This window comes from Coregonus clupeaformis, unplaced genomic scaffold (genome assembly GCF_020615455.1).
Source record: "Coregonus clupeaformis isolate EN_2021a unplaced genomic scaffold, ASM2061545v1 scaf0705, whole genome shotgun sequence".
Lineage (NCBI taxonomy): Eukaryota > Metazoa > Chordata > Actinopteri > Salmoniformes > Salmonidae > Coregonus > Coregonus clupeaformis.
The window spans coordinates 78,066-105,000 of record NW_025534160.1 but is presented as its reverse complement, the minus strand read 5'-3'; the positions used below and the strand labels follow the sequence as shown (position 1 = coordinate 105,000).

At 40.7% G+C, this 26,935-nt stretch overlaps 1 pseudogene; it reads left to right on the top strand.

Annotated features, from left to right (window-relative positions):
- LOC123485477 overlaps positions 1-10,225 on the top strand; it is a 31,417-nt pseudogene extending 21,192 nt beyond the window's left edge.
- The last annotated feature ends 16,710 nt before the right edge of the window (positions 10,226-26,935 follow it).

Here is a 26,935-nt window from a genome sequence, read left to right as displayed (position 1 = left end):
TAACACATATATTAGACATTGTTGTTAAACCTGTCTATTTATCTGTGGCATGAAAAAAAAGTGTAATTAAATAAAAGAATGCGGTCATATCACAGAGGTTGGTGACAGTTTTAGTTTCAGGGAGGAAAGACTTTTCTCTGTCTAAGAAGATGGAGGAGAAACCATATGAACTATGAAATGTCTTCACTGCATACAGATGTAGGATGTTCATTTGATCACCCTGTTGCAGGATAACTTTCCTGCATTGTAGGACATTTTCAACTTGTAGTGTATTTGAGGTTAAAAAAAGGCTTCTGAAGTTTTGTCATTTCCACTTTGATTTTCCTTTACATCAACCCCTAGAAAATGTCCATTAATTAGGATCCACATGATACTTCACATTTCCTGTTGCTGCAGGATTATTTTCCTGCTGTAGCAAACTGGCTCAAATAAAGATCCTACAGCCATAGCTCTCAGAAATCTCCGTCCTAAGATGTGAGGAATGTGGCAGTACATTGAGAATACTCAAGCTACTTGCAGCGTTTTCCAGCCTTCTAGCCTTTTATCTCCATCAGGCTAAGAAGCTGTAGTTAGTGAGGAATATAGGAAGACATTCCAGTTACAAAAAGAGTTTATGGCTAGAAGGATATAGGGATTTTCCACTAAGAAGTTATACTGAACATGATAGTGGCCTTGGTTGTACCTTTGGTAACTTTGATGGTAACGTCCATGGTGTGAGAGACAGTTCAGCTTAGTCATCACCAAGCCTCACTGGTTCACGTCTCATGACTTTGTCATATAGGGAAGTGAAATCATGAAAGGTTCTAGAAACCTCTGACCTAATCTTTTGAACTGAAATGAACTGGTCTGGTGATGTGGAACAGGCTACGTCCACAAGCAGACTGTTCACTAGTGTTACTCAAGGCAACATGTTTATTATTGTAACTGTGTTAACAAAGGGATATTGTTGTTTTCCTGTGGGATGACTGGGTTTAAGGCATGACTGTTTAAGTCAAGCGCTGGCTAAAGCTTAGCATGGTTTGAATTATTTGATCCGGATAATCCTGTAGAGGAATGCATTCTAAAGGCTGAACATTTTGTTTTTGGTAGAAGCAGAAATATATTGAAAGAAATGTATTGCATATATTATTCCATCTGCTCAATAGTGTGTTTGTGTGTTTTTGTGTGTAGTTTACCACTAGGTGCATCCATGTGAATGAAGATCACAATAGTCCTCTCCTCTGTCTCCACCCCCATGTTTCCTTTACCTCCCAACACCATACCAAACCTCAGTCTAGCTCCTGTTTCCTTTACCCAACACCATACCAAACCTCAATCTAGCTCCGGTCTCCAGTCATTTAGCTTCACATTGATCTCTCACTGCACCAGTTAGCCAAGACAATACAGATGGATCTCTCTGTTGCGTCCCAAATAGCCCCCTATTCCCGATGTAGTGTACTGCTTTTGACCAGGGGCTATAGGGCTCTGGTCAAAAGTAGTGCACTATATAGGGAATAGGGGGCTATTTGGGACGCTGATCACTCTCTCCCCAGCCGTCCCCTAACCCACAGCCCCTCAATCAGTTGTTCAATGTCCTTGACCTTGACTTTGTGTTGTTGTGTTTTCTCGCTCCAGGCTCCTGATCCACTGCAGAGCCCCAGTCCCAGGACCACCATAGAAGCTACCGCAGTATGAACCGAGCTTTCAACAGGAGAAAAGGTAACAGCTCACTGTATTCATTGATTGCATCTGAAAGGGCACCATGTTTCCTATGCCTACACAGCCCTGTCTTTTGAAAGTATGTTGACCTAAAGTCAGGTTGACCTCAAGTACTTAACCACTGGGTAAGACCTGGTTGAATCAATGTTGTTTCAACGTCATTTAAATTAAATTCAATGTGATGATGTTGAATCAAAGTGGAAAACTGCATTTGCAAAAGAAATCAACGTAAGGGAATTTCATTTTTTTTTTGTCCAACTTTTAACCTAAATCCTGTCTGAATTTTTGGGGTTGATTTCACGTTGAAATTAGGTCTGTGTCCAGCGGGTGGAGACATTTCATGTTGTAGTTCTTTATGCAATTTAAGGGTTAATCACAGAACATAAAGTAGAGGCAATTTGTACCTACCTACAATTTCATTCCTGATTAACAAATGTCTCAATCCTCTCATCTCTTCATTAGTATCTCTTTCTCTTTCTCTGGTCGTGCCTACACTTGACACTTACATGCGACTTCTGCTATCAGAATAAAGCTCACATTGAAAAAGACGGGTCTAAATGCACAAAAATTGCTTTGTGGTCTGATTGTGTTCAGATCTGTCTGACCACTTCAGGAGGTGGTCAGGGATGCATTATGTGCAGATTTCTCCCTCAGTCTGGACGCAATCAGGCTACCGAAAGCGCATAGAGTGGGCGACATCATCACACTCCTCCCACAAATCTCCAGAAAACGCGTGTTTAAATGTAGACGCATGACGTGTTCGGAATTCCATGATCAGAATACAAAAAGCTGCATGAACTGTCAAGTCTAGACACGACCTCTCTCTCTCTCTCTCTCTCTCTCTCTCCTCGCGCTCTCTCTCGCTCTCTCTCTCTCCTCTAGGCATGGCTGGATACATCTGTCAGTGGGCTGATACAGGTGTCTCTGACCTGATGTTTTATCAGACTAGTGACTTTCCTCCTTTCCTAATATGCATGCATATATGCCGCCTCTGGCCTCCGATGCTCCACAATTACCACACCACCAACGTCTGCCCAGAGTTTATCTCACTTAGTAGACGCAGCAGTAGCTGGGTTTGGTGGTCTGAATATTTCATTAGGATGCTGGGAGGAACATTATATTCTGTTGCGTCAACCCCACTCTACAAATGCCCCCTCACTTTCCTGCTACTGCTTTTAAACATGCATAATAATGTGTATGTACTGGATCATAAAGCAGTCTCTACCCATCCATCCAGTTAGTACTCACCCCATTGTGTTGACAGTATTTCCAGGATTAGTTAGCAGACACATTGTTACTCTCCCACAGTCTCATTTTATGTTACACGCTTTTGTTTTCTTTTATTGTTCATTTTTTTCCATTTGTGATGTCTCCTATCTACATCTCAGAGACAGATTTACATGTAGACCATCTGATGCCACTATAGGCCCTGGTCAAAAGTTGTGCACTATATAGGGAATAGGGTCTCATTTGGGACGCTGTGTCTTTACAGCCTTTCCTGTTGGTCGTAAAATGTAGAGACACATTGGCACTGAATGTGATTGAATCAAGGTGAATGAAAAAAAGATAGTATTTTCTGAGAACTATTCATTAGGAGTGGCTGTTTCAATCCATACCTGGTAGTTAGTGTGTGTTATCAGCGTCAAAGTGAGATAGTTAGGATCCATGGAGCTGTGGGCTATCCTCCAGAAACACACATACTGACGTCTTTTCTCTATCTCTGAACCACAAACACCACTCTCTGGCTTCCCCATTATGTTAATTTGCATTACATTAATGAACATTCCAGATCAACTTCCAGACCCCCCAAATACTACCTTATGCATCCCTCTATATGGAGGTTACACTAACACTACCTGATGTCTCCCTCTATATGGAGGTTACACTAATACTACCTGATGTGTCCCTCTATATGGAGGTTACACAAATACTACCTGATGTATCCCTCTATATGGAGGTTACACTAATACTACCTGATGTATCCTCTATATGGAGGTTACACTAATACTACCTGATGTGTCCCTCTATATGGAGGTTACACTAATACTACCTGATGTATCTCTCTATATGGAGGTTACACCCTAATACTACCTGATGTATCCCTCTATATGGAGGTTACACTAATACTACCTGATGTATCCCTCTATATGGAGGTTACACTAATACTACCTGATGTATCCCTCTATATGGAGGTTACACTAATACTACCTGATGTATCCCTCTATATGGAGGTTACACTAAATACTACCTGATGTATCCCTCCTATATGGACATCATGGGAAAATCTAAAGAAATCAGCCAAGACCTCAGAAATAGAATTGTAGACCTCCACAAGTCTGGTTCATCCTTGTGAGCAATTTCCAAATGCCTGAAGGTACCACTTTCATCTGTACAAACAATAGTATGCAAGTATAAACACCATGGGACTACGCAGCGTCATACCGCTCAGGAAGGAGATCGCGTTCTGTCTCCTAGAGATGAACGTACTTTGGTTCGAAAAGTGCAAATCAATCCCAGAACAACAGCAAAGGACCTTGTGAAGATGCTGGAGGAAACGGGTACAAAAGCATCTATATCCACAGGAAAACAAGTCCTATATCGACATAACCTGAAAGGCCGCTCAGCAAGGAAGAAACCACTGCTCCAAAACCGCCATAAAAAGCTAGACTACGGTTTGCAACTGTACATGGGGACAAAGATCGGTGACTTTTTTGGAGCAAATGTCCTCTGGTCTGATGAAACAAAAATAGAACTGTTTGGCCATAATGACCAGAGTTTTGTTTGGAGGAAAAAGGGGGCTGCTTTCAAGCCGAAGAACACCATTCCAACCGTGAAGCACGGGGGTGGCATCATCATGCTGTGGGGGTGCTTTGCTGCAGGAGGACTAGTGCACTTCACAAAAATAGATGGCATCATGAGGAAGGAAAATTATGTGGATATATTGAAGCAACATCTCAAGACATCAGTCAGGAAGTTAAAGCTTGGTCGCAAATGGGTCTTCCAAATGGACAGTGACCCCAAGCATACTTCCAAAGTTGTGGCAAAATGGCTTAAAGACAACAAAGTCAAGGTACTGGAGTGGCCATCACAAAGCCCTGACCTCAATCCTATAGAAAATCTGTGGGCAGAACTAAAAACGTCGAGCAAGGAGGCCTACAAACCTGACTCAATTACACCAGCTCTGTCAGAAGGAATGGGCCAAATTTCACCCAATTTATCGTGGGAAGCTTGTGGAAGGCTACCGGAAACGTTTGACCCAAGTTAAACAATTTAAAGGCAATGCTACCAAATACTAATTGAGTGTATGTAAACTTCTGACCCACTGGACTGTGATGAAAGAAATAAAAGCTGAAATAAATCATTCTCTCTACTATTATTCTGACATTTCACATTCTTAAAATAAAGTGGTGATCCTAACTGACCTAAAACAGGGAAGTTTTACTAGGATTAAATGTCAGGAATTGTGAAAAACGGAGTTTAACTGTATTTGGCTAAGGTGTATGTAAACTTCCGACTTCAACTGTATGTGTATGTATGTATGTATGTATGTATGCATGTATATGTGTGTATATATTTATATATATATATATATATGTGTGTGTGTGTGTGTATATGTGTATATATGTGTATGTATATATGTGTATGTATGCGAGAGAAAAAAAACACATGGGGGATTGGAAGTGATGCAGACAATTACATTGATAGAAGTTACAATCTATCTGCACTATTAATGCTGATCTACCCCCCCAAAAAAATAAAATAAAAATACTACCTGATGTATCCCTCTACATGGAGGTAAAATCTGTATTCTCTCTCTGGGTGACCTTTCAGTAATCCCCATGGTTCTGTATGGAATATGGAAGGGAAGACTTGAGCACATGGGGGAGCAATGGCCTTTGAGATGGGAACTCAACTCAGTGGGGCCACTGGTCTAATGCCAATGCTAAAAATGGCTAATGTTTATGCTTACCTGTTATGTGAAGGTTAACATAGAGATAGGACTAATCATTGATGGCATGTTGATAACTCCTGATACAAGATACTAGTTCCTCTTCTTGTTGGTGCTTTAATGAAGATTAACAGAATCACAGCAAATGCCTCATTGGGTTTCGATTGTCAATGTTACCTATATTTATATAATTTATTGTTTGTTGTACCATCACTTTGTTTATCTAATTATGTAGCTTGTAGATGCTGCAGACACTTTCTGGGGGAGAGGAACCCGGTGCAGAGCTGTTCTAATCCTGTATCTGTTTTAAGGCTTGGATGGCAAAGCATGTTTAAAACTGAAACAAATATGTTACTTTTTTTTCTGTGTCAAATTTCAATACATTTATGTATGGTTTTAACCTTAATTCATTTGTTGTTTGTTTCAGATAAATCTGGAGGGATGACACCCCTGAGGCTTTGGCCAAGAATTACATAGCGTACAATGTCAAGGTAGGATCTTCTAATTAAACTTCTGTCTGCGTTGAGAGCTCACAGAGGTGAAGAGCACCATCTGCTGGACAGAAAAATGATGTGCCGTTTTATCCTGTTGCAGTTCCTTGGAGTAACAGAGGTTGACCAACCAAAAGGCACAGATGTCGTAAGGGTGGCTGTGAGAAAGCTAAAGGTATGTTCCTAAGACATTCCCACAGTACTCAAACAATTCTATGATTTTTATAAGACCTTAGATTTGTCAATTTCATAACGTACTGTATGACGTTTCAATCCTGCAGTTCCAAAGGCATATCAAGAAATCAGAGGGACACAAAACACAAGGTGGAGCTGCAGGTATCCATCTACGTGAGTGAAATTAAGACCCCAAGACCAGAGTAAGTCCACTGTGAAGACGTTCAACTAAGGTCCTTATAATAGGCCAGAACCTTTGGGTCATTTGTAAAGAATAAACTCACCAAGCAGTCAGCCCTTACTAAACCTGTCCCTGTCTTTGTCTTAATGTTTTTCTTTATTAGTAGCATTAGATATAGCTCATTTATCTTCATTCATTTTAGGATGCAGCACAACTGTCAGCTTCATAGGATATCCTTCCGCGGACGACAAAACAGACAAGAGGATATTCACCTTCATCTGCACAGAGCCAGAGACCAAAAACACATCTGTTATGTGTTCGACAGTGAAAAATGTGTAAGAAAGAAAATATAATTTAGTGTTTGTGTATTTCATTTGTTTTATATGGATTCTTTAGAGGTTATAATAACCTTATATGAACCTTAGATGTAAATGTATCAAACGTTAGTCCATAGTATGAGGTCACTGTGGTTTGGTAGCACTAATGAATTTATCCCAACTAGTTGTTTCAGGTTTAAAGAGATGTTAGAGGTTTTGGTATACCTTTAAGCTAGTAGTTCTGAAAATAGCGGTCAAGAGCGAAAAAAGGTCCCCGAAAACTGTGTACTATGTTATATATGTGCAACACGTCAAAGGGTACATTCACTAGATGTTTAAGGATACCCATGATGCACTGGATTGCAGGCAGAGGAGATCACCTTCAGCATTGGTCGAGCCTTTGACCTGGCATACAGGAAGTTCCTGGAGTCTGGCGGGAAAGACGTGGAGGTGAGGAAACAGATCATCAGTCTGCAGAAAAGAGTAAGTCTGCATTCCTTTACAGTGTACTACTTTAGATCAGAGCCCCACGGTGCACTATTGAATCATGGGGAATGTAGTGCCACATCCTGAGATAACTAGTGCATGAAAAAATGCATGACAAATGTGACCTCTTCGATCATGCTCTTGACTTGTGTTTGTTGACTTTAGATTCTGGAACTGGAAACTGAAAATTCCAAGTTGAAAGATCGACTTCAAGATCTAGAGGATCACATGGCAGATTGTCAAGGCTCGCTGTAAATTGGAGGATTAGGCTACTAATCCAACAGTCTCCATGCTTGTTCTGTTTCTGTCTCACACTAAGCGCTAGAAATGTCCGCCTTAACAATAGCTTACCTTACTTTCTGACATCAGTGATAACAAATCTCTACCCCTGTTTCTTCTTTCTCTGGCTGATTTCTCCTCAGCTTTTTGCATTTGAACTCTTCTAATGAGGCTCACATGCTGCCGAGTCCCTCGTCTATGTTCTGGGGTGACAGTGTCAGCCTGAACGCCCTTTCCTTTCTAGAGATGTCCTCTGTGGCTCTAACCCCAGCCAGCTCTCCAGACTCCAGCATCTCCGCTGGTCTACTAACCCCTCCACCCACTAAACCTGCCCAGCCCAGGCTACCGCTGCATAATGGATGCTGCTTACCTCGCCCGCGAGTAAATAACTACCTCTCTCTTTTTGCTTTTCCTTACTACAGTACACTGCTAGAAGAAATTGTGCTATATAGAAGCAAAAGGGTTCTATGGCTCACTTCATATACAAAGGTTATATAGAATCACAGAAGCGCCCTTATTTTTTAGAAAGTGTAGAACGTAGGTCTATGTCTCTCTTTCCCTCGCTTTATCTGTAACTCTTTGTCTCTGTCTCTCTGTCTCTCTCTGTATCTCTCTCCGGTCTCTCTCTCTCTCGGTCTCTCTCTCTGTCTCTCTCTCTGTGTGTGTTTGGTGTTGGTTTTATAACTGTAGCCTTAGTATAACATTCAGCTGCCATTCAACATCTTTGTATTTCGTTGTTCTCCCCCTCAGGCATGGAGCACCATATCCAGACCTCCCCCCACGGACGTTTTCGACATGGTTCCATTCTCTCCAGGGTCTCCTATGGCAAGGAAACCTGCCATCAATGGGTCCTCTCCTCCTCCTCCTCCCTCCTTTTCCCCTCCTCCACCTCCTCCACATGTTTCCCTGAAAGAGAGAGGTGACTACTCTGCTGCACTACACTCTTTTTTTACATTATGTCGTAATGAAATTGATTGATAAACTGCTGTATTGGTATTTATGCAATTACATACAAGTTGTTCAATTAACAATTGCACACATACAGTATGCTGATTCAACTCCTGTCTTCTCTCGCTCCCCTCATCCTTCCATCTCTCCCCTCCATCAGGAACAGATATTTTTGGGGGCGGAGTCTTTTGATCCGTTCGTCTGCAACACAACAGCCTTTCCTCCTGACGCCCAATCTAAGCTGGATGAAATGCAGGTGTGTACATTCACTGTAGGAACAGCAGTGTTTCTTGAGCTAGGCTTTTGTAATGCTCATATATTTACATTAATAAGAGGCATATTACTTATAACGTCAAAGTACACAGGCATATTATGTGCTCAGTCATTGGTGTAAATAATAGCATTGCCTCTGAACAAATATAGAGCACTCTACCATTATGCTGATTTAGATCAAATACTGTATACTCTGGCTGGGATCCAATCGACATGGATTCTGCCTTTTAGAATGGGGCACAGCCTTTGTTTCTCTGGTAAATATAAATAAATATATGCCATTTAGCAGGTCCAAAATTAAGTCATGCGTTTTTTTTTTTGTGTTGGGCATAGTAGTAGGAGTCTCCAGAACAGTGATGACGAATTTATAGTTGATCTTACTACCATCCCTTAATAGCATATATTAAGTATATAATCTAACTAGATAATGAACCTACAGTTAATCTAGCTACATATTATAATCTAACTAGATTATAACCTACTCTAACCTACAGTATATAATTAACTAGATGATGAACCTACAGTTAATCTAGCTACATATTATAATCTAACTAGATTATAACCTACTCTAACCTACAGTATATAATCTAACTAGATGATGAACCCACAGTTAATCTAGCTATATATTATAATCTAACCAGATTATAACCTACTCTAACCTACAGTATATAATCTAACTAGATGATGAACCTACAGTTAATCTAGCTATATATTATAATCTAACTAGATTATAACCTACTTAACCTACAGTATATAATCTTATTCTCTCCCTCTCTCTTTCACTGTGCAGCGTCAGCGACGGTTAGTTTACTCCATCTATATGTATGCATCTGAATGCTTCACAATCCACAATGCCCATCACATCTTTTTTTTTCCATTAAAAATGCATTCACATTTTCACTGAGGTCTGCCTCTGTTTGAATGTTTGCATCACCCATAAAAATCTATGATGTACATACAGGCAAACTGTCATACATACAGTATGATTGTAGCCTACCATGTTTGCTACCAGGCCTGCTGGTGCTAGCCCTACTAATTTCCTATCAATTAGCCATCATTTTGATTTTGTCATAATATAGATGAAGTATAGTCCTGAATTGAAAAGCAAGGTTTATTGAGAATCTCAATTGAGATTGTGTCTGGGAAACTGCCCCGTAATTACAGTGTTATTCATCATTATATAGGACACACTGCTCTAGACTTCTGTAGTGTCTGGTTGGATCACTGACCTGTATGTTCATTTATTTGTTGTGTGTGTTTCTGAAGGAGGGGTTCAATATGGGACTAACCCTGGAGGGCACCATCTTCTCTCTGGACCCAGTGGACAGTCGCAGCTGACCACAATGCAACCAGAACATGGACAGTTGATGTTGACCCCAACGCAACCCTAACATGGACAGTTGATGCTGACCCCAATGCAACCCTAACATGGACAGCTGATGCTGACCCCAATGCAACCCCTAACATGGACAGTTGATGCTGACCCCAACGCTTTCCTTTCCTTTTGTAGACATGAGGATTCATTGGTAAATAAGTATTTTTATGAGAAAACAATTCTGGGACTATACGTCTTTCTATATGCATTTATTTAAATGGAGACCAATGTCATGATAAAATGCACTGCAGTATATTACTATTTTTGTACCAAAAAAATAAAATCGATGTGTAATTTTTTTTTGGGGATGAGTTCATTGCTTTTTGCGATTTTTGTCATTCGGATTATTGTACAGTCATTAAAATGTGATTAGTGGTTGACGAGATTGGAAGAGCATTAGCTCATCATTGACTAAAATCTCATTTTATAGATGCATGCCCTGCCTCGCACTTTAACAAATATTTTTCTGTATAATTTTGCACCAGGAAGCACTTTTAAAAATGACCTTTTACCCTTTCTTTTCATTGTTATTCGCCGATAAACTTTGTAGCGGTATTGATAGAGAGAGGGGTACAGATATTTATTCGGGCGGCAGGCAGGTATTAAGGAAAAGAAGAGGATAGAAAGAGGACTGCTACCAGACACACACACATCAAAGCAGAAGAGACGGCCTACCCAGAGGGTAGCCTGTTTGCCAGATATCCTTTCTCTCCACTGGCTAAGACACACCATATAAAACATATGTTACAGCACAGGACGAACCCAACCAATAATACCTCATACAAGAATAATGGCAGAGCAATTCAAAAGGCAACTTCATAGAAACAATTGACATGAAAGAACCCAGTCATAAACCTTTAGAGAATTTTCAATATTCTGTATTACCTTCAGTGGAGGAGTGAGGGGGGGTATGAATGGGTGTGTGTGGGTGTGTTCATAGACAAACAAAGGCCTTAAAATGTCCAAAAATCTTCTTGGCCTAATGTCAATAGTCCCACACAAAACCAATACAGTTCAAACAATAATAAATAAACAAATTCAAGCAACCTTCCTTTAACTAAAATGTCAAACAGTCCTACGGTGCATTAATAGTTCACCAAAGCACTGAACATAAAAGAGAGCAATTATTTCAGTGTAAAGCAAAGAGAGCAATTATTTCAGTGTAAAGCACTGAAGAAAGAGTTATGCCCTGTGTACACTAGCATGCGGTAAACTCCCGCATGCCCCTTCAGCCGCCTTGAGTGGCTCAATTGTTGGCGTGCTGGCAGCATTTGGCAGCATATAGCAGCTAGTTCGATTGTGCGTCAAGAAATCAGCATAGCTAGTTTGTATGAAGGTCTGGTTATTCACAGGTAAATAGTAATCTGCTCTAAATCGTTCTGGTAACAACCAAACCTTGCTGCCCTGTTTCCAATCATCCACATGGCTGGGAGAACCTTTTCAAGTAAGTGAATACATTTCAAAAATATAAAACAAACAATGTATTATTAGCTAACTAGCTACAGTGCAGGCTAACTCAAATGAGCTGCTAACGTAGCTAACTAGTTATCTAGCCAACTTTACATACTGTATAGATAGCTAGCTAAGTTCATTAAATTTTACCAGCTACCTAACTTAATATTAGCTAGCTATCTTGATATATTTATCACTGTAAAAACAAACTCCAAATGCATTTGTAGGTAGCTAGCTAACAGCCGTGGAGGAGGGTGAAAGGATAGCAGCCCCATCTGTCAAAGTGAGAGAGTAGGCTATTCTCGATAGGGCAGGTACTTTTGTGTAGTTCCAGTCCCTAGAAGTGAGGACAGTGAACATAATATTCAGTGCTGTATAATTTAGTCTGTTTCTTGTGTGGTTTTCTGTCCTCAGATACAGAGAGCTGTGAAAGCCTGTCTGCAGATGAAGAGGTCCCAATGAAAAGCAGTTGTTCTCAGTCCTGGTCCTGGGGACTCAAAGGGGTGCACATTTTTGTTTTTGCCTTAGCACTACACAGCTGATTCAAATGATCAAGTCATCATCAAGCTTCAAGTGGTATTTATGTATTCATTTGTGACGCTATCCTTGATATGATCCTTCTATTGTCACATGCTACACATGCACATATTTATCCAATGTTATCATGATTTGTTATTATACTTTAGTAATCCACAATGACCTGGTGATGTAAAAGTCTAATAATGACATTATCTTCCATATTCCTACAGATACCTTTTAACTGGAGATTCCTTCAAAACGATTGCCTACAGTTACCGTGGTATGGCACTGAAAGGCTTGTTGTTTAAAACCAGTTAAATGTAATAATAATAATAAATGTAACTAAGTGTGATTGAAAATGTCATTTACGTAATCCCCCAAAAATAATAATTTATCATAAGAGGGCCATAAACAAGAAAAAGTAATGCTGCAAACTCAAAGAAAGGTTAACATTTCACCTTTCTGGTAAAAATAGTTATAAATTGCTTAAGTGTAGTCCCTTTTGAGGACTTTTGTAGTTCCTATTCAACAGAACTGTATGAATAAGGCTCAAAATGACATATGCTTTCTAAATATAGCATAATCAAATTATAAAACCACTAACTATTAGATTTCACCTTATAACTGTAAAATGCATATTTGTATGTTTAGTGTTAGAGAAAATGTGAATATTTTCTAAAGGTCTCTCTTGATCAAAAAGTCTGCCCCCATCGTCTCACAGAGCTCTAGCTTGGCTTCCTGAACTCATTAGGAGCCTATCAACAACAGCCTGAACAACAAGCCTGAACAACAAGCCTATAAACAGCCTGAACAACAAGCCTATCAACAACACGCCTATAAACAGCCTGAACAACAAGCCTATAAACAACAGCCTGAACAACAAGCCTGAACAACAAGCCTATAAACAGCCTGAACAACAAGCCTATAAACAACACGCCTATAAACAGCCTGAACAACAAGCCTGAACAACAAGCCTATAAACAGCCTGAACAACAAGCCTATAAACAGCCTGAACAACAAGCCTAAACAACAAGCCTGAACAACAAGCCTATAAACAGCCTGAACAACAAGCCTATAAACAGCCTGAACAACAAGCCTGAACAACAAGCCTGAACAACAAGCCTATAAACAGCCTGAACAACAAGCCTGAACAACACACCTATAAACAGCCTGAACAACAGCTTGAACAGCCAGCCAATAAACAACAGCCTGAACAACAAGCCTATCAACAACAGCCTGAACAACAAGCCTATTGATCGAATACTGCTCCCTTCAGGGGTCAACGTCTCGGTAGGTTATTTATATTTTTGGGGGGTTGTAATAGGGTTGTCTTAGACCTATGGGTTAGATAAAGTGAGCTATTTTGGGGTGTTTTTTAAGTATATAGTTATTATAGTGGGTTATAGTGGGTTAGGATAGTAGGGTAGTATGAGTACTATAGCATCATAGTTTTAAGCTTTCAATGTTTAAGTTTGAACATTGTAATAGTTCTGCACCAGTGATTTCAATTTAGAATGTTTAAAGTCTGCGTTCAGCAATTGAAATAAATGGTGGTACAGAAAGCTCTATGGTTTTAAAAGTATAAATGGGAGCATATTGAAGCTACATAAGATGAGCCAGTATGCACATTTCAATGTTGGTTTGGTGTTTGTAGCCTAAACGCTTTTTAGAGAAGTGGTGAATCCAAAAATTTACCATTGTGGCCTATGGAGTCTTTATGCACATTTTAAATGGTTAGAGTTTAAAAAAAAGTATAAACAGTATTAAAACTCTTTTGACAAGCAACTTAAGTTGAGTCAGACTGCACCATTTAAAGTTGGTTTGGTGTTTGTAGCTTAAACAGTTGAAGACTAGGTGAATTTAAGTGAGACCATCCTTTTACTCTCTTCAAACCATTGTCTACTACACTGCTCTCATCACCCCACAGGGGATCATCGACACGGCTGATTAGCCATCCTCAGAAGACCACTTCAGAACGAGTGAAAGTAAACAGACAGTAAACAGACGACTAAGAAGAAGGACATTGTGACCTCTTGTGGACAATCTAAGCCTTACATCTGAGCCTTACATCTAAAAGGCCATCCGAAAAGAGAAGGCCCAATCGACTCCCCTTCCCAAAAAGGCCAGTGTCCAACAGAGACGACAAAGACAAACACGTAAATACATGCATTACTTCTTACCAAACGGGCGGCAGTTCTGGCAAAGTATTAGGATTACTATGAGTTTAGGCCCATGTGTATCCAAGTGTTTCTCTCGCTCTCTCTTTAACTCGCCATCTTTTGTAACAAGTGTCATATTGTGTTAGTCTGCTAGGAACCCGTTTTCATTGTATTACGTTTCTAATCCCTACCTATACTGTGTATGTGTTTGTATCTTGTGTTATAATTTTTATTAGTTAGTAAATAAATAATTTAATCAATTTGTGGGGTACGGAATGATCAGTAAGACCCGGGTTCAGGCAGACTGAAAGCCTATGACTTTCAGAATGAGACTGATATGAGGTAAGGAGGAGGAGGAGAGTTGTCATGGGTTAGTTCAAGTGAGTTATTTTAGTGTGGTTTGTCGGTGTGGAATCAGGATCCACTCTGTTCAGTATGGCAAGGAGTGACATGATAACTTGTTCATGCAGGTTTTTACCTAAATATTTATCTCAAGCTATCTTCAGAGGTGTCAATCAAGGCAGACCATGTTGAACCGAACCTTTGCTTTCACTTGCTGTGACACAAAAGGCTGTCCCACAGTAGATGCTCATCATTCATGTTGTCGCCCCTAACACGGAAGTGGGACATACTGTGCAGCACTACAGGCTACTACAGATCATCGGTTGAATTTACACAAGAAGCCTCACGACATCACAACAGAGAGAAAGAGCTTAAAGTAAGTTCATATTTGTCATAGGGTCAATATCAAAAGGAGGGGTATTCACAACCTGGTCTCAGAGCATTTCGTATTATTCTGTACGTATATAACCAAAACACTCAATTAGCATGATATGTTCCGTTTCGTACTGTATGTATTAAATTGTGGATATCCATCACCCATTTCGTATGATATGTTACGAATTACAATTCGTATTATATGTTCAGATTTAGCTAAATGTACAATACGTTACGTATCTGCAAAATGTAATAAATGTTACACATTTTCAAAACATATGATATGCTACGAATTCTAGCTAGGTGCCTAATGTTAGCTAGCTGGCTAATGTTAGCTAGGCTAGGACTTAGGGTTAAGGTTAGGGTTAAGTTTATGAGTTAGGTTAATGGGTTAAGGTTAACGTTAGGGGAAGGGTTAGCTAACAGTATGAAAAATGTATGCACTCACTAACTGTAAGTCGCTTCTGGATAAGAGCGTCTGCTAAATGACAAAAAAATTAATAAATGCTAAGTATTTGCAAAGTAACTAAAAAGTAGTAAGTAGTTAAAGTTGCTAATTAGCTAAAACGCTAAAGTTGTACATGATGAGATTCAAACTCGCAACCTTTGGGTTGCTAGACATTCGCGTTATATGCCTACCCATCCACCTCAACCAACCACCCTACTTTTGTTATTGCCTTAAGTAACCTTCTGTCTTATGTAACCATACCAAACGTAACATATCATACTAATTTGAGTGTCCCGGATTTACATTTACTATGTTACCTCTAGTCTATGAGACCAGGCTGGTATTCAGGGTGGGTACACATTTTTTATTGGATTAAATAATTTAATTGTGATTAATTGTCAGAAATCATGAATTGATTGTGGGCAAAAGTTGTCTTGATCTTAATGTTTTGCCAAGAGAAATTGTAGTTGAATTCAATCGTTTTTAATTTGTATTCCCCAAATGGAATTGAATGCATACTTGCACTTTATGATTAAAAACATTTCATGAATAGGCCTATTGCATTCAGGTTAAAATGTATATTTTAATGTAAGGCTATTAAAACAGCCTATCAAAAATTATGATGAATATTAAATGTATTACATTTAATTAAATCTATTGAAAATGAAAGCATTGGTATATTACATTTGAACAGGTTTATGTTAGATATTATTAATGTTCCCTCTAATTTGGTAGTGAGCAAATTTCAGGTCTGCTGAGCGCAAACTTGAAAGTTGTGAAAATTCTGTGCAACTTCCAGCGCACGTTTACTGTAAACACTGAGGCTGTAACCGCTTTAAGTTACAGTTTTAACAGTGGCCAAGTAGGCATTGTGCTCTTGTAAGAAGGAATCACTCCCCCTATTGCTGACTATAAATGATCTATAACTGGGCTAATAAGTCACTATCTAGCAAAGGATGTGAACAAAATATGCACCAGGCTACATGCCGCTCTCGCTTTGATCTCAAAACAAGCACATCTACATCAACCGCTCACGCTATCACAGATCCATATATGGCAATAGTCTATTTGCATATAGGCCTACTGCAGCTCTCATTGTTTATGCCGCTCCCATGTGTGTAGAGCGCGTGCTGAGTCGAGCCTGTCAAATCAAATCAAATCAAATCAAATCAAATGTTATTTGCCACATGCGCCGAATACAACAGGTGTAGACATTACCATAAAATGCTTACTTACAGCCCTTAACCAACAATGCATTTATTTATTTAGTTGAGGTAGTTGAGGTAATATGTACATGTGGGTAGAGTTAAAGTGACTATGCATAGATAATAAACAGAGTAGCAGCAGCGTAAAAAGATGGGGGGGGGGGGGGGGGCAGTGCAAATAGTCCGGGTAGCCATGATTAGCTGTTCAGGAGTCTTATGGCTTGGGGGTAGAAGCTGTTGAGAAGCCTTTTGGACCTAGACTTGGCGCTCCGGTACCGCTTGCCGTGCGGTAGCAGAGAGAACAGTCTATGACTAGGGTGGCTGGAGTCTTTGACAATTTTGAGGGCCTTCCTCTGACACCGCCTGGTATAGAGGTCCTGGATGGCAGGAAGCTTGGCCCCAGTGATGTACTGGGCGTACGCACTACCCTCTGTAGTGCCTTGCGGTCGGAGGCCGAGCAGTTGCCATACCAGGCGGTGATGCAACCAGTCAGACGCTCTCGATGGTGCAGCTGTATAACTTTTTGAGGATCTGTGGACCCATGCCAAATCTTTTCAGTCTCCTGAATAGAATCCTACTCCGATAAGCTTTCTGCCTACAACAAAATCTCTTGCATAGTTCGTTTTGTTTCGGTATGTCGCATTGAAAGTGGCTAATATTGTGTTGATTAGATCACAATTGCCACAGTAAAGGGAAACGTTGATAGATCTACCGCTCAGATTTTTTGTAAACATGACTTACATGTTTTTATATTTCAACATTTGATGTAGGCTATATGATCCCACCAGTAATAGAGCCTTTGTTGTATTACTTTTGAGGCACAGCTGAGTCAGCATACAATTAAATAATTTGCTTATTTGCATTGGACTGGGCTGATGGTGCCTGCATCTGATGGTCAGTCTCAGCGGAGGGAGACAGCAGAAAACTGCGGGTATGCCTCTCAACATCCCTCTGCTCTCCCTTTCCTCCACTGACACTGACCAAAAAGGGACACATCTTCCAGCTGATGGCGAAACTTGAGTCACACTGCATTATTTCTGCCTTGTGCACAAATGCATTTGTTACTCATATGAACAGAGAAAGTTAAATATTCCTCTATATTAAAAAAGGCCCAAGCTGCTAATAATAACAACACAAGCCTATATATACACGTTCCTACTCATTCATTACTGCGGCAATGCTTGTTGTAGCGCTGAGTGGAAAAAGGAAGAATGGACATTTTATGGTTTATAAAAGTGTTCAATACAGAGTGTTGACAGTGCTGAGTAAAACCTTAAACATGAACTCATTCATAAAAACAGCAGCTCCTTGCAGTATTTGTTGACAGTCTCTCTCTAGTCATGGTTTTAAACGTTTTGAAATATCACAGTATCAACCTCGCTGTAGATTTATTTTACGCCTGCTACATTACTGCAGACAGTAATCTAAGAAATCCGATTAGCCAGCGGTAATCTTATAGTGCATTTGATTTCCTCTCCGGGCCCGCCGGGAATGCAGAGTTTGTACCTTCAGACACATGAAATGGTTCAAAATGGCAACAGTTGCCCAACCCGGCGCGAAGGGCAGCTGAATCGGGTGCACCAAAAACTAACAGCACCAGACGAATAATACATTTTAAAAAAGGTACTCAAGGCTTTATCGTTGGGTTTTTACAGAACTGTTTGGCGATCGAACAGTGAATAGCGATCGATCAGTTGGTGACCACTGCTCTAGAAAGTTGAGTGAAGTTCAATGTCGTGCTTCTCTCTGTGGGCGAATATTTATTCTGCGCGGCAGTCCGGGGGGAGCTGCGCTGGAAGTCTCGATCCCGCAGTTTAGAGGGAACATTGGTTCTTGGTCACAGGGACTATGGTGGTCTGCTTGAAACATGTAGGTATTACAGACTGGGTCTGGGACAGATTGAAACGTCAGTGAAGACACTTATTGGCTGAAAGGGGGGTCCCTCGAGGCCAGGCTTTTCTAGTGTTCAAAATGTAATGGATAGACCTATTGCATTCAGGTTACAATGTATATTTCAATGTATTAAAATAGCCTATTGAAATGATGAAGAATGGCCTATTGAAATGTATTACATTTATTGAAATATTTTGAAATATGACAGTTTTGGTATATTACATTTAAATAGTAATATGTTCGATCTTTATTATAATAATTATTATCATAATTAATAATAATAATATTGTATTCTTATTGTAATTATTATAATTATTATAAATATGACAATATTGGATGACATGTCACAAGGAGATAGGTTCTAAGGTCTGGGTTGAAAAGGCAGTGTGAAGTGGGAGCAGACAACTGGACAGTTTTCAAAATGTTTATGGTTTCCATTGTAGGCTACTGATTCAGCAGGTTTCAGCACATTCATAATTCCTCTTCTTTAATTCCTTATTAAATCCATATCAAACAATAAGACTAGGCCTTTGTGTGGAGAAAAGTCAATCAACTGTCTCTGACACATCCAGTCAGTGGTTTTTGTTTGTTTTGTACTCTATTGAATCCAATCCACATCGAGGAAGCTGAAATTTAAAGGCAATGTTCCCACTTTAGCGGAGACTGCATTCACGGTAAATACTCCAGATTTCGGCTAAATCGGAAATAACCTTTACATTTCTATCACGGAATCTGTAACGCTTCAGCTTAGTTATTATTTTTTTTTTAATTTGGGGGGTTCTCAATCAGCTTTCTGAATGACCCTAGAGACACCAGAACATCACATTTAAGAACATTTTGAAGTTGTTCCACAAATAAGGTGCAAGAAAACTAAAAGCTGATTTACCTAACTCAGTGGGACTTTTGTAAAAAGGCTTTAGTAACCTACTTAATTTCAGAGGGCCAACCAACTTTCTGGTAGAGAATGCAGTGATTAGTACTAAAATTGTCACAAATCGCAGTGTGCTATGATAAACGGCATCTAACGGCTTTAATGAAGTGGCAGCTGCATTCATATAGCTTGATGTCGCCATAGTCTAGGACCGATAGGAACATCGACTGAATAATCTGCTTTCTACTATTTAGTGAGAGGCAGGACCTATTTCTATAGAATAATATGCCATTTAGCAGACGCTTTTATCCAAAGCGACTTACAGTCATGCGTGCATATATATTTTTGTGTATGGGTGGTCCCGGGGATCGAACCCACTACCTTGGCGTTACAAGCGCCGTGCTCTACCAGCTGAGCTACAGAGGACCACGAAGAAGCCCATTTTTATTCTCAGCTTCTTAACTAACTCATCAATATGTTTTTAAAAGACAACTTTTCATATATCCAGATGCCCAGATATTTGAAAGCACAGACACGATCAATATGGACACCATCCAAAGTATATGTGCTTAAATCAGACTTATTTTTATGTGCTCTAGGGAACAACATATCCTTAGTTTTACATGCATTCAGTACTAATTTCAGGTCAATAACGTTGTTCTGTATTACAATGAAGGCAGACTGTAGTTCAGATAGAGCCTGGTCAACCGTCGGGGCAATAGCATACACAACAGAAACAACTTTATAGATTGAATGTAGCCCTTAACACTAGAACTGTTAAATTTGCTAAATTTAAACTTGCTAAATTTGCACACACTGTATATTATATGTATTTCTGTTGTATTTTTGACTTTGTTTTGTTTTACCCCATATGTAACTCTGTGTTGTTGTTTTTATCGCACTGCTTTGCTTTATCTTGGCCAGGTCGCAGTTGTAAATGAGAACTTGTTCTCAACTGGTTTACCTGGTTAAATAAAGGTTAAATAAAAAATAAAAATAAAAAAACTGCTAAAGCAGTCATTTTGACTGCTCATGTTTTATTTTTTTGTATTACTCTGCTATGTTTTAAGTCATGCCCCACTCTGTCCTTCACTTTTCCTAAATAAGTCTATATAACACACTATCGGTGTTAGAATATTAATATCACAAACAGAACTGGAGTTATAACCAGTTTTAGGATGGCATGTAATTTTTGTTAAGGTTTTCCGCAAAGTATTCCAATTTTGAACCATTTATTGTCTGAAAAGACAAACTCAGCCTACCCCGTGGACCGGATTACTCAAATCACCGTGCCTACCCACAGCTTCCAAGACACCCGCCTCAGCAAAGATTGATACTAGCCTACCTGAGATTTCATAACTTTTAAAACCATAACCAGAGAGAGACTGTCAAATAATACAGCAAAGAGATGCTGTTTTTATGGTTGAGTTAATATATACGTTGTATTCAACACTATTACAAAACATACAACGCGCTTCTCTCTTTTTGGACGACATGGTTCCAGTAATGCCTGGCGAAAACCAAACTCTGCATTCCACAGTAAGAACATCATACCAAAGGTCAAGCGTGGTGGTGGTGTGATGGTTTGGGGATGCTTTGCTGCCTCAGGACCTGGATGACTTGCCTTAATAGAAGGAACCATGAATTCTGCTCTGTATCAGATAATTCTACAGAAGAATGTCAGACCATCCGTCTGTGAGCTGAAGCTGAAGCGCAGCTGGGTCATGCAGCAAGACAATGATCCAAAACACACAATCAAGTCTACATGAAAATTGCTAAAAAGCAACAAATTGGACGTTTTGGAATGGCCTAGTCAAAGTCCAGACCAAATTTCCAATTGAGATGTTGTGGCAGGACTTGAAACGAGCAGTTCATGCTTGAAAACCCACACGTCACTGAGTTAAAGCAGTTCTGCATGGAAGTGTGGGCCAAAATTCCTCCACAGCGATGTGAGAGACTGATCAACAACTACAGGAAGCATTTGGTTGGAGTCATTGCAGCTAAAGGTGGCACAACCAGTTATTGAGTGTAAGGGTGCAATTACTTTTTCACACAGGGGAATTGGGTGTTGCATAACTTTGTTTATGAAATAAATATGTAATTATTGTGTTATTTGTTCACTTATGTTCCCTTTATCTAATATTAGGTTTTGGTTGAAGATCTGATAACATTCAGTATCACAAATATGCAAAAGTAGAGAAAATTAGAAAGGGGGCAAATACTTTTTCATAGCACTGTACATGTTGAATGGCTTTCAATAGCTGGGAAAATATCAATATCGGCAGCAGTTGAGCGAGTGTCGGAGAATGTGGTGAGGCTTGTTGAACTTTACCTTGGCAAGATAACTGTCACCATGGACAATTTCTTCCTTCATTGTCATTGGCGAACAAGTTGCGTGCAAAGAAAACAAGTCTGACCGGCACCATGAACGAAGTGAGATGGTATCTCCCTCCCTCTGCTCAAAATAAGGCACCTTGGCAATTGTTGTACTCCACAAGTGCTGAAGGATGACAAGACAACTGGAACACAAAATAAAGATAAAACAGGAGACTATTATGCACTACAACCAAACAAAGTTATGTCGAAGTGTGACGAGCAAGTGAAAGCTACGAAAATTGTGCCAACTGTTAGGACAGCTAAATGAAATCCAACTGATGCCATTGCGTGAAGACGCACAGAAGCACAAGCTGACAATAATGGACTATTTTTGACTGCTGTCATATCGACACTTATATTCATTATAATATCATTATTGAGTTTCACTATTTATCAAGGCCACTTGGCCCTTCTAAAGATGTGGTCCTCTGTAGCTCAGCTGTTAGAGCACGGTGCTTGTAACACTAAGGTAGTGGGTTCGATCCCCGCGACCACCCCCATACACAAAAAAAAAATGGATGCACGCATGACTAAGTCGCTTTGGATAAAAGCATCTGCTAAATGGCATATTATTATGTTTAGGCTATTGATGTCATCATTTGACCGCGCGTCTTGACTGCTCTGGGTGGTTGAGGTATTTTACTTTTATGTTGTCTTTATAAAAATAACCTGTTACAATGTTCCAACACATGCTTTCTATTTCATAGTTTTAACAAAGTCACTCCACAAATAAAATTGATTGAACACTTTAATGTTTGTGTTTTTTTGTTTGTACATATAACCTACAGTAACATAAACTAATTAAAATGCTATCGTGTTAATTGAAATAAAATAAAAATGGTATGCTAATGTTGTTACCCAAGGCCTTCATGAACACAACCAAATGATTATGTTTTGCTATAGCATACTGTATATGAAATGTATTAATTACACCGTTGGAATGTTGCTGTCAGAATGACTGCTCATTATCTGAAAGTGGGGACCTTGAGGCCCAGCGCTTATAGTGTTAATGTAGCCTCTGTTGTTTGGCCATCAGAGCCCCCCTTCATTTTCCTGAAGATGTTGAGAAGAAGAGCAGCAGGGTCATCTGGACCAGAGCCTGAAACGCCTGACTGCCCCCCTGAAACACCTGACTGCCCCCCTGAAACGCTTGACTGCCCCCCTGAAACGCCTGACTGCCCCCCTGAAACGCCTGACTGCCCCCCTGAAACACCTGACTGCCCCCCTGAAACGCTTGACTGCCCCCCTGAAATGCATGACTGCCCCCCTGAAACGCCTGACTGCCCCCCTGAAACGCCTGACTGCCCCCCTGAAACGCCTGACTGCCACCCTGAAACGCCTGACTGCCCCCCTGAAATGCCTGACTGCCCCCCTGAAACGCCTTACTTCCCCCCTGAAACTCCTGACTGCCCCCCTGAAACTCCTGACTGCCCCCTGAAACGCCTGACTGCCCCCTGAACCTCCTGACTGCCCCCCTGAAACTCCTGTCAACAGAGAGATGAGAGACTCCCCCACAGCCCCACAGACTGACAGAGCAGACCAGGAGGTGGAGGATCCCACAGCCGGCAGGTAAGTATGGAGATATCAGGAGATATGTTTGGGGTGGACCAGATGGATTAAGCTGATTGAAAGCTAGTTTGACTTGATTTTCTCTGTCTGATTGTTCAGTGCATCACTGATAATACTCCTGTGTATGTTTTGATTATGACAGGGACAGTGGCGGCTCCTGAAAAAATTCTCAGGGGGGGCAATTTTTCTGATGATTTAGGTGACCTACACACATTTTTAAAAGATATGTCCAGCAACAATATGAAGACAGGGGCAGCATATAAGTCAATACCAGAAGCATTTATTGACTGATCTCAAAAGTGTTGGCTTACAAAATCAAAATAAGTTATCACAGTAAAAATAATCAAGGGTGTTCTTTCACATTCCTCAACACTGCATAAACAATATGCATTTCCATAAACAAATGAAATATCAGCTGAAAATACAGCATCTTGGTATTTGTTCAGATTGCAGGATCAACAAGAGCTTTTACCACATTTTTTGCCTCATGGTTGAATTGGAAATATGTGCACCTGAGCATAATTCACAACAAGCAAGCAGGAGCTTTTGATAGAGGCTACTGAAAACATTGATGCAAGTTATTGGTAATAAGACATTTTATAGACTTCCATATTCTGCCCTCTTGTATAGATTTGTGAAAATGAACAGTGATAGACATTTTGCCTGAAAACAGAATTTGAAAGTAATTTCTAGAAAAGGTAAACACAGCTATCTGTATGGCTTTGTAAAATGAACAACCATATTCTGGCCAGAGAAAGAGAACCTTTCTTTGGTGTGATCCAGGATGGTGTTGCAGACCTCTTCAGACAGCCTCTGCTTCTCCTCTTCTCTCAAAGCTGTTCTGGGTCTTTTGGCTCCTGTTGCTTCTTGCAGCTGCTGTTGAGAGGAGTCCCTGAAGGCAAACAGACCAATGTGTTTGTTGGCTTTGTACAGTATTGTTGTCTATGTGATGCACAGGTATATGCAATGTATCCATGTATAGTACAAATACTTCAGTTCCACTTAAAATGGGCAGGGATGCATAAAGTCTTTAGTGTTTAAGTTAGCCTTTGTGTCTCACATAGCCTGGATGTTCAGCACAGTATACAGTGGTGCTCATAAGCTTATGATCCCATGCTAAAGTTGACTAAAAAGAGGAATAAAAAATAAAATAAAATTGGTGTCCTTAAAGGTTGGATTTTCCAACTTTTTTAATTAAGTCATTAAGATCAATTTCCAAAAGATGATTTTTTATTTTTTTATTCCTCTTTTAGTCAACTTTAGAATGTGTTCATACACTTATGAGCACCACTGTACAGTACACATAGTATATAAAATAAGCTAGATTACACCACTGGCCATATATAATGAGAATAATGTAATTTCAAACACAAATGCAGTCTCCTTTCATGTATACATTTTCAAATAAAGCTCTGCTTTGAGAAAGATCGAATGATATTGTTTAATCTTACCTTATGGCCTGCACACTGCTTGTGAAGCTGTCGAGGGCACGTTTGATAAAGACAGCATCGATGTCCTTCTTCTGTAGCTTCTGGTACAGAATGTCGACGTGGGGGCATGATTTTGTGAAAAAGCCGCAGGAAAAAAATAAAATCTTCATCATGTAGCATCCTCACGTAGCCAGATGCCTCTCCACGGTGGGCTGGTCAAATGAACCCAATGAACCCGTCCGAATGGCTTCAAAACATTCTATGAGGTCGTCTCGATTCTCGTAGACAGTGTTCACGACTCTGCTTAGTAGAAACCTGTTGAATTATTAAATTTGGTCTGGGAGGTCCTAATTGTTTCGTTGCCAATTTATCTTGATTTGTTCGCCGACAAAAAGGAACTTCTTTCAAAGAGACAATCGAGTTGCACTGAAGGCTAGCCATTTTGACAGTAGTAGTGAATTGATTGATGAGGCTACCCGCTCTTTTCTTAGTTACGTTCATGGTTATGTTCATGTATGACGAAAGCGCGTAAGTGCAAGCCCTCAGAAACCCATAGAGATTGTATTGAAAGCTCTGATATTTGAAAAAAATTGATTTTACATTAGAGGCTATGAGAGACTTCTGGGCGATTTTCAACCTGACTGAAATCGCCCCAAAACGGGCGGGGACATTTGAAGCACGACTTTAGCCTGATTGGACATTTAGTGGCAGATCAGACGTCTCAGATTAGAACACTGATAACTACTGTTGCCGTGATATAATTGATTAGAAAAAAAAATCCCTTCCTTTTCCCCGTTTGGCACTGCGTCGCCCATATCGCCCTAATGAACACACCGCCCTGGACAGGGATAGTGAGGATGTTTGTGATGATGATGACGGTTGTTGTGGTTACTATCGTTGTGTTATCATCATGATTGTTGATTGTGACATGATCCTCCTATAGGTCTCCAACAGATCAGATGGCTGACGTGCACCAAACCAGGAGTCAGATATGGAAAGTCAGTTTGATCATCCTGTGTCTGTCTGTCACAGTATCTGTCACAATGTCTTACCCATTGGTGACTTTCAGATCCAACTCTACTGAAGTACGCTGCCTTCCTCCCCCTGATCTCTCACCTGCCCTCTTCACACAGCCAATGAGACTGTAACACCAGTCAAGGGTTCAATGCATCTAATGGTGTCTGCATACCAGGACCACAGGAAAGGGGGAGCCACGCGCATCGTTGCCATGGTCAACAGGGACCACCCATGTCTCTGTACTGTGTGTTGTGCTGCTCTGGACACGCCCCCAGGTCGTTCCAGCTGCTGTCGTAACTTCACAGCGTCCACTATGGATACCCGTATGTGGCTGCAGACATTCTTTGCCGCGAAGGACTAGGATGCAACGCCACGCACGTCACTCTCAGCACATCTCTCTACAGCCAGGACGCCCTCAACCGGCCGTTTCTGAGCATCCAAAACCGGGAGAGACGGGAGGAGGACTTCCCTTTACCTCACCGTGTGTATGTCCAGCATGTTTGGAGACTACAACAACGTCCAACAGTTTGTCCAGACCATGGAGTTTTACAAGCTCCTGGGGGTGCGGAGGGTTGTCCTCTACCTCACCAGCTGTGGGCCTGACCTGGAGAAGGTCCTCAAGCACTACGCAGAGGAGGGCACTCTGGAGGTGATCGGCTGGCCCATCAACCACTTCCTCAAGCCCTCTACTGGGTGGGAGGCCCAGGAGCTGGAAGGGGATATCCACTTAAACGGCCAGCTGACTATCATGAACGAGTGCATCTACAGGAACATGTACAGGTCGCGGTACGTCCCTCCTGGCTGACGTTGATCAGCTCCTGGTCCCCGGTCTCACACAGCTCTCTGCTGCCCCTCGTGGAGGACCTGCAGGGGCAGCACCCCGACGCAGCCGTGTTCCTGATGGAGACGCACCTCTTCCCTGCCACAGCCGGGTACCGCTACGCCAGACCATTCCGCACAGAGGAGGGCGCCGGGGGTGGATCTGCTGGACTACATCTATAGAGAGCCTGTTCTTGAAGACGCCTTCCGCTCCTACAAGATGGTGGTCAACCCCCGTTTGGTGCTGCAGACGGCCATGTTTGAGGTGACACAGAACTATGGGGGACAC